Genomic DNA, 10,054 nt, shown 5'->3' on the forward strand with positions numbered 1-10,054 from the left:
TTGGAAGCAGCATAGCACAGGGAGATCAGCTTGGTGCTTTGTGACCACCTAGAGGGTTGGGATAGGGAGGGTGGGAAGAAGACGCAAGATGCAGGGGATATGGGGATATATATATACGTATTGCTGATTCACTTTGTTATACAACAGAAACTAATGCACCATTGTAAAGCAATTATACTCCAATAAAGATGTTAAAAAAAGAAAGAATAACACAAACCTAAGACAAATACTTATAAATACTACCTAATTCAATGCAGATGATAATGGTTATTAAAATAAGATGGATCATGGTTCAAAACAAACCCACAAAAATGTATGTGAAAATACCCATACTCTCCAATAAATATAGCATATTCCAAATCACAAAATGTGTGATTTCGAAGTCAGAGAGGCATAGCAAATTTTAAATATCTCAGCAAGTAGGAGGATTTACTTCCCATTAACCTAAGACATTTATATAATACAGTATTTAAACAAAGTGAGTTCCCCAAGGATTCTATTTTTTTCATGGCACAGAGGGAAAACAGAATCTGAAGAAAGGCATCCTTCAGTATAAGAGGACTAAGGAAACACATCGTGTTAAGGTTACTGTTGATGTTTTGATTTTCCTCTAAAGTAAATATGTAAGTAATAATAAAGACCACAAATTAATATCCTTGTTACAGTGTAAAAACCAACAAAAATATTATGAAAATAATATTTAAAAATTATATTTTATATTTGATATGCTAGAAAGAGAAAATAAACCTTCAGTTTGAGACTGTATGGCCTAAAGGGAAAGGAAACTGCCCAGAGCAGCCTTTGGAAATGTAAAATTCTAAGTCATTAACAGAAGTCTTAGGAGAAATGTAATATGGATGGATTCTGTCACCAGTATGAGGCCAATATGGATATTTTGTGCTGTTTATAATCATTTCTAACATTATTGAATACCTAATTGTGCCAGGTACCATTCTAAATACTAACATTTAGCATTATTAATTGTAACAGAAAATTATGAATAGCAAATTTTGCAAAGAAGATGACATGATACCACATTCATCAGTTAGAAATTGTGACCATTAATGTACAAGAGAAAATTCAGTGGCTTAAGAAAGATATAGAAAATGTGGAAATTAAGATAGAGTGAATTGAAGTAACTTGTCCAGGATGTCATATATAGTAAATGGTAGAGTTAGGTTTCAAACCCACTAGCTATGTCAACTAAACCCATCTGCTTATCTACTGGACTACAGTAGATAAGCCCTATATAGCTTTTATATCCCTGAAAAACATACTACATTTATATGTCCCACTTTTGGCCCCTCCTGGAAAAACAGAAAGACAATAACTTTCAATATCATTTATGTTATTTTCAAGGCTTATAACCTTCTTTAGGATGCAGAATCCAAATTTCATTCATGTACGTTTCTTTTACAAAACTTAGATCCATTTTTTTGTAGTTAAATATGATGCTGTTTCTAAGTTTCCAAATAAGTCCTCCAGAGCAGTGACTTTTTAATGTGATTAAACTTAATTCGTTATAATAAGGAATTCAATATTAAGTAGTTATTGTTATTTTCAAAGAAATAGTATTGGTCAAAAAAAACACTATGTTTTAGAGAATCTATAATTATTTTGCTATCAAATAACAAGCACTACCAAAATTGTCCCCAAAACCCCAATAAGACTCTTTTCGTCAGTTTCTAAACATTCCACTGAAATGCAAAAGTAACATATAGTGAAAAGAAAGCATCTAAAAACCAAAACAGAAAGTGGATGAAGATGTAAGTGTGCTCCTTCACTGTGTTATGTTCAAAATAAGATTTATCCTTAATACAATAAAAAGAAGCTGGTCTGACACTGTGATTCATTCTCAGTTCCTTCTTATAATGAAACTCTTAATCAGAAATAAATGATGTACTTCTAATGGGTTAATCATTTATTTTAGAATGTTTTCCTTAATACAGTTATTTTTGATAATTTACTTAAAATTATCATACCACAAATGCACACTTTAATATTCCAATATAACTTGACTCAGATAGGTACTTTTTATTCATGGCAATATAGTCAGCTCATATCCATTTCTTTCATCTTCACATGTCGTATATTAGAAAGCATTCCAAAAAGATGCCTTGGAGAGAGTATTATTTTTAAATCAAAGGCCCAGCACTGAGTCACCTGCTGTGTGACTCTGAGAACATAATATTTAAAAGCACGGAGTCTTTTTCTTTTTTCTTCATAAAGTAGGAAAATATGATCAATGCACCTCTCAGCATTATTTAAGATTTAAACATAGTAATATGTGTTAAAGTGTTTATATACTCTGAATAATACACAAATATAAAATTAAATTCATTATTACCACAGCTTTAAAATCTAGGGTGTTTGCAGATAATTAAACACAAAAAGTTAGTATATTAGAAGAGCTAATTGATGGATGTGATTTAAATGTAATAATCTAATAGAATCTATTCCCACAGTGAAAATAATTATATCAAAAGAAAAGCAAATATGTGCAAAAGTCATTAACTATAGTATACCAGTTATCAATTGTTACATGACAAATGGCCACAAAATTTAGCATCTTAAAATTACAAACTTTTAATCTCGTTGTTCTGTGGGTCAGGTTTCTGCGATTGGTTCTCCCAGAGCTTGAATACGGTGGTTCTCACATGGAATTCTCACCAGGGTGCAATCAACATACTGGCAGAAGCTGCAATAATTTGAAGGTCTGACTGGAGCTTGAGGATCTATTGCCAAGATGATTCACTCACATGGCTGTTGGCAGGTGGCCTCAGCTCCTTGCCATGTGAGCCTTTGTAAAGGACTTCTTGAGTGTTCTCACATGACAGCTGTCTTTCCCCAATGCCAGGGATCCAAAAGAGAGAATAAGGGGGAGGCTGAGAGACTTTTAATGACTGACTCACAAATTATACAGTGTCACTTTTGCCATATCCTATTTGTTAGAAATAACTCACTAAATCCTGCCCACACTTAAGGGCAGGAGAATTAAGCTCTACTTCCTGCACGGAGAAGCATCAAAAACTCTGTGCACGTATTTTATAAGCACTTCAAAGTTCAGTCCCACTATTCTAATTCAATAATTAAGTAGGTCTCATTCAGTCAGCATCAACTCATTTATTTTTATTATCATGAAGTTCCTACTAATGCTACTCTACAAATGATTATTTATAACACACATTTTCATGAGAGACATCACCCCAAGGGTGCTGAAACTGATGGTGCAGATAGTGAAAATTATTTATCTTACTTTTGCATAAAGCAGATATACATAAAGTATATAAACAAATATACAGTATACATGTGGTAAAAAATTTCACATGAAGGTAATTAGAAAACTAATGTCTAAAAAAGCTCCTTGGTGGGGGGTAATAATAGAAAAAAAGTTGAGCAGAACTGATTTAACTTCTTTCTGTTTTAACAAGATAGAGATTTAAGTTGTCTAATTATTGAAATATTTTTACATATGTGAGGTATAGTTGCTCAACAGTTAAATACTTTAAGAAGCAACTATCTGCTTATCTGGCTAATTGAACCAACACCTTTTTCACACATTCACCAAAAAAAATTACATCAATTCACACACACAAACATACATATATATAATTAAAATGGTATTTAGACCATGAGTTTAATCAAGCTCTTCCATATCCATTATCACAATAGAGCATCAGAGTCAGTATGGAGAATTAGAAAAGGCACAGAATAAGGGCACTCTTGAGTCACTATTATTTTTTCTACAACTTTTATATTTAGATAAAATCAATAAATCTTATATTAAATTATAAGCCTAGTATTTGAGAAAAGTTTTGGTCTTAATGATATGTAGCTATGAGTCATACTCCTGACAGAGAAATAAACTAGAGCCAAGGGAGAAACACAAGTTTCAAAGTTAATGTCCACACTTATATCTTTAAATGAGTTGACAACAATAACAGAAATAACTATATATAAATAGAAATAATTTGCTTCATATTAACTTGGCCTTAAAGATCCTGGTTTTCTCCTAATCATCAAGGGTTCTTCCCAAAAAGCAACATCTAAGCATGATAATTATCTACTTTACAGGCATCTATTTATTTTTAAACTGTTGTCTCTTTGCAATTCTACTGTCAGAACAGAATTTTCAACTTCTTTCCAAATTAAACACTACTGAACAGTGGTATAAAGTTGCATTGTGGAGTTAAACATGGAGTGTTAAAACCAGCTCCATCCCTCCCAGATGTGTGATTTTTATTCCAAACCATTATTAGTACCTATAATACTATATGATAGGCACTGTTTTAGGAGAAACAATACAACACGAAACAAAATATTGTTTATATGCTCACCCAGTCTGCATATGAATGTTCCAAATTACCTAATATTCCTTTAGTTCTCCATCTCCCTATAAAATTGGGAAAGTATTGCACCCTAGACATAATGTTATTGCTTGAATTAAATATGATAATTCCTGTACCGAGCTTCACATACATACAGCAGATATAGTCCATAAATAATTGATATTTCTGTGATTTTAGGACCCATCTTAGTAATTTCTAGAATTTTTACTCTTTATTAAGATAATATCATTTTCCTTTATTTCTGATCCTGAGATTGAATTTCACTTTTATTTTGATCCATAGACTATTAATGATAACCTACTGGGAGAAGAAACTTTCTTCTACAGAGTATTTGTTTAACATCCACTCCTATCCTTGAATCAAAATGTTTAAAACAAACAACAAAAATATTTGTTAAATCAGGTAATTAAAGAATAAGCTGTTGAGAAAAACTGCATACTACTGTGACCTCATTAACCAGGTTTATAGCTATTCCCCTTTAACAACAAAATATTCTTTCAGACTCAATTTAGGGCCCTATTCCAAACGCAGACCTACAGCTTTCTAGAGGGCATATAAAGAAAGTTAGTTAAGAAAGTTAAGGAAGTTAGTTAAGAAAGTTAAGGAAGTTCCCCTGGGGCAGGCTGGGTAGATTCAAATGTCAACAGAACTCAGAAGCCATGTGACCTTGGTAAACATCCGTACCCCAGTCTCATGTTAAGGTTCTCTCATCCAAACAATGGAGATAATAATAAATACTTCATAGAGTCATTGTGAAGGTCAAATGAAAGGTTCAAAGTAGCTCATACAGAATAAACATAAAGTAAACCTCAGAGAGAATGATTAATATTAGCAGATCTGGAATATCAAAGCATGCAGACATAACAGCTGGCTTCATTATATAAGGTGCATGAGTTAGGCAGTACGTTTGGGAGACCATAACAGAAGACCTAGCAACTTATCCAATGTATAAAGTTTTATTTTTTTATGTAACATGAAATCCAGTGGTACAGGGCTATTATAAAAGCTCCAGAATGACATAAGAAGCTCGTCTCTTTTTTTTTTTTTTTTTTTTAACTTTCTCCCTGTCCATTCTTAGCTCAAGGTTCCTATGCTCAGACTACTTCTTCATGGCCCAATATGGCCTCTGAAGCAATAGGTCATCATCTATAGAAAGCATGTAAGAAGAAAGGAGAATAACAAAAAAGTGTACATCACAGTTGAGTTAGAATCTTTCATAAAGGTTTCCCAGAATCCACCCCAACTGACATCCTTTTATAGCTCGTTAGCAATCCTTACCAGCTAGAAAAGCTGGAAAATCACCAACTTAAATAAAATCAGGTTACATTGTTTTAAGGGGAAAATAGATATCAGACAGTCAAGTAGCAGATCGCTCCTATACTAGGTTTTCTAAAAAGAGGGGATTTGAAGTTTAGCTAAAATTAGCTTAAACAGGCAGTTGATTCAAATAAAAAAAAAATCTTCCATCAGGACACCTGCTTTAAAGTTTAGACTTGCAAACACAACACATCACACAGCTCAAATCTTAAATGTACTGAGTATTCTAGCAGGAGTTTCACTTTTGCTTGAAGCTTTGCCAAGAATTTATATAACTGCTCGTTATGTAGTATGATTCAAGGTAACTGCTTGTTATGTAGTACGATTCAAGGTCTCTAATTTACACAGACAGTCAATTTTCACACCACAAAACTATAATAGTAGGATAACTATTGCTTAAGTGGTAAAATTAGGTAGCCATTTAGTATTTACGTTACAGCAACATGAAGCAAAGAAAACTAAGACATGCTACAAACCCTACAGTAAGTTGGCATTATACAGTCAGAATTTTAAAATTATCATTACACTCTGTCATCATAATGATAAAGAGAAAAAGATAGGGAGAGATCGGGAAACCACATTCCATATTATTTGTCTAAAATGACACGGCTCCTTTTTTGAGGTGAAATATCAAAAAACATCTATGGTTACCATAGTAACAACATTAAAAATAAAAAGAAAATGTGGAGTGTTTTCAAATGATAAGTTCATGTAAAATACTGAGAAATCAAATGTATCTTGAAGCTTAATATTGCAAGACACGTTATGAGACCATAAATTGTAAATTCTAAATATTCTCAACTTTATTAAGAAATATAAATTAATTTCATTAAAGGATGAGTATTGAAAAGTATTGTTTTAGTAATAAAAAAAGAGTCCTAGTATTCTAAGAGTGGGATATCTTTTACTGAAAATTTTAAAAATATCTCCAAGATGTGAAAGTAATCATCATAAACTGCTAGTTGTGTAAACATGCCAAAAAAACAAGCAGAGGTTCATATGAGCATACATGAAACTGCACTCTTTCTTTTCCACTGATGTGTATTTGCTTCTATGGGATGACTGTGAATGTAATTGCTATGGACAAGTCTGACTTGACGCTTCCAACAACATCACTTTCGATGCCTCCAATTCCAGTTTTCCTGTCTCGCTTCGTGACACTGCTCTTCCCCTAGATAAATAGGGACAAATCACTAAATGACAGCCTGAGTCATTCCCCAACAAGTCTCTTCCACCAAAGTATGTCCTGATTTCCACCTGTTTGCTCTCTTTATTTCTACCATACTAGTGCGAGCTAACACTGCATCCTCTCTGGAGTCAGGTATCATCCTCCTAACTGATCTTCCTGCTTCTGCTCTTGCCCTCTCAGTTGATTATCCACAAAGTAGCTGGAGTAATCTTCATAACTTTATGTTGCTCCACTTTAAACTTCTCCATGTCTTATCACTGTGCTCAGAATAAAATATAAATTTCTTATTTTGGTCTGCAAGGCTCGGTATGATCTAGCTCTCATCTAACTATTGACTTCATACTTACTCTAGCTATTGTGACCTGGCAAGCTTAGCTTCCATCTGCCTTTGAGCACCTAAGTTAGCTCTGCATATGGACGTTTGCACTGTGGTCCACTCTGACCAGGAAGTTTTCCTCCCTTTCAACTGGCTTCTTCATGTTGTTTACTTTTCAGTTCAAATTCCTTAGAAGCCTTCTCTGTCCTGCCCATAAATAAAAACTTACTGTCATTTGGCCCACAACCCTTCTCTGTTTTATTCTCATAATAATCCTTATTGCTATCTGCAATAACTTTGTTTCATTAATTTAATTAACTAGTTATTTTGTCTACGCTTATCAAAATGTAAGGTCTTTGAAAGCAAAGACGTTATCTGCCTTTTTACTACTATTGTGCCAATGCTTGATCAGTGTCTGGTATTCAATAAGAACTCAATATATATTTTTAATAAGAGGTTTTAATAAAAATTTTGCAAAAGTAATTATAATGAATGAAAGTATCACCCATGACCAAATGACATGATTTACGGTGATTATTATAATGTCATCTAAAAATGATATTCATCTCAGAAATACGCATTACCTAAAATGTGCATTAAAACACATATCTGCGGGAAGCAGAAATCATTACATTATTGCTTTTGCTTAATGGCACGTTATGAATCCTCAAACTAAGAGAGAAGAATATCAAGACAGTGGAACAAATTTTTAGTCATCAGGAAAAAAAATTATGCTGAAAGGTGGAGTTAGGAGAAGAAATTTGAAAATTTTCAGACATCTGCTAAAGCAAGCCCTCGAAAAGAAATTAGAGGGCTTCCCTGGTGGCGCAGTGGTTGAGAGTCCACCTGCCGATGCAGGGGACACGGGTTCATGGCCCAGTCCACGAAGATCCCACATGCCGTGGAGTGGCTGGGCCCGTGAGCCATGGCCGCTGAGCCTGCGCGTCCGGAGCCCGTGCTCCGCAACGGGAGAGGCCACAACAGTGAGAGGCCCGCGTAGTGAAAAAAAAGAAAAAAGAAATTAGAGCACTGTGTGCCAGTGCTTAAAGGGAAGAAAAATTAATGGAAGAGAGAAAATATTAGACAAACAGTAAGGAAAAAGGTCCTTTACAAGCTCCAAACATTACTAGCTACAAACAAATGATTATTATATCTAAGCCTAAATTCTCTCAAGAAAGTGTTGAAGGCAAAACCTAAAAATAACATGAAATAAAATAAAAAAGGAGAATTCTAAAATCAAATCAAAATCAAACAATAACAATAAAATCTTCCAGAAATTTCAGCAGAATAAGTATAGTATTAGAAAGTACAATTACTGAGCGTACATTAGACTCCCAGGACAGGGTCAAATAGCATGAAATTCATAATCCCCTCTTCTCCCTCATGATCAGATTTCAACTGTTCCTTTATTTTCTCTTTTCAATCTATTTTTCCTTTTTCTTCATTCTTCATATTTTCCCTTATTCTCCAAATCCATTCCCTAAATCAGAGGCTGGGTCAAAACCCAGCTCCACCATATTTATTTTTTTTAAACATCTTTATTGGAGTATAATTGCTTTACAATGGTGTGTTAGTTTCTGCTTTATAACAAAGTAAATCAGCTATACATATACATATATCCCCATATCTCCTCCCTCTTGCATCTCCCTCCCATCCTCCCTATCCCACCCCTCTAGGTGGTCACAAAGCACCAAGTTGATCTCCCTGTGCTATATGGTTGCTTCCCACTAGCTATTTATTTTACATTTGTCTACCATATTTGAATTGGATGGCACTGGACAAATTACTTGGCTTCAATGAGAATTAATTCTCTTGTGAGTAGAAGAAAAATAAAAACTCTATCCATATATGTTTTTGTAATATGTCTTAATTAGTATTTCTCAAAATTTTTGGTCTTTGAACTTTTTACACACTTAAAAATTATCAGGCCCCCCAAAAGAGATGTTATTTATGTGGGATGTATCTTAATAGATTTACATTTGCCATATTGGAAATTTGAATTGAGAAAATATTTTAAATATGTATATATTAATTTACTTAAAACAAGCGTGATAAGCCTGTCACATGTTAATATAAAGACATTTTATGAAAATTAACTCTATTTTCCAAGACAACAACAAAAATAGTGAATTAAGTTTTTGCAAGTTCCTTAAAGTCTAGCTTGGTAGAAGAGAGCTGAATTCTTTTATCTGCTTCCACATTTAACATGTTGCTATACTTTGTTTGAAGTTTATGAAGAAATTCTTATCTTACAGTATTTTAATAGCATATTTCAATAGTCATTTCGGATCATCTTAGATCTCTTCCTAGATACTACACTGAAACTCATTAAGTGGTAGTTTCTTAAGAAGAGAAAGGATAAATTGGACTTCATCAAAATGAAAAAATTCTGCTCTTCAAAACATACCACTAAGAAGATGAAAAGTTTAGACACAGACTGAGGGAAAAGATTTGAAAATCACACAACTGATAAAAGAGTTGTATGTAGAATACATTAGGAGCTCTCAAAACTCAGTAAGAAACCAAACCTCTGAATAAAAAATAGACAAATGATTTGGGCAGACACTTCACCAAAGAAGATAAACAGATAGCAAAATTGTAGACTTGCAGAAAATACAAACTAAACAACAGTGAAGCAAATCATTCATTGCCAGTGGATAGTAGTGGGGCAGGTGGCATGAAAAGGAGGAATGAGTGGTTGCTCTAGAGCATGGGAAATTCAGGTCTGATGGACTTGTTCATTATCTATCTTGATTGAACTGATGGGTTCACAGGTGTATACGTTAGTCAAAAGTTAGTCAAAACATACCAAACTGCATGCGATAAATATGTGGAATTTATGGTATGTCAATTAAATCTCAGTAGACATATTACAAATAGATA

The sequence above is a fragment of the Globicephala melas genome, chromosome 1 (assembly GCF_963455315.2).
Source record: "Globicephala melas chromosome 1, mGloMel1.2, whole genome shotgun sequence".
Classification (NCBI taxonomy): Eukaryota; Metazoa; Chordata; class Mammalia; order Artiodactyla; family Delphinidae; genus Globicephala; species Globicephala melas.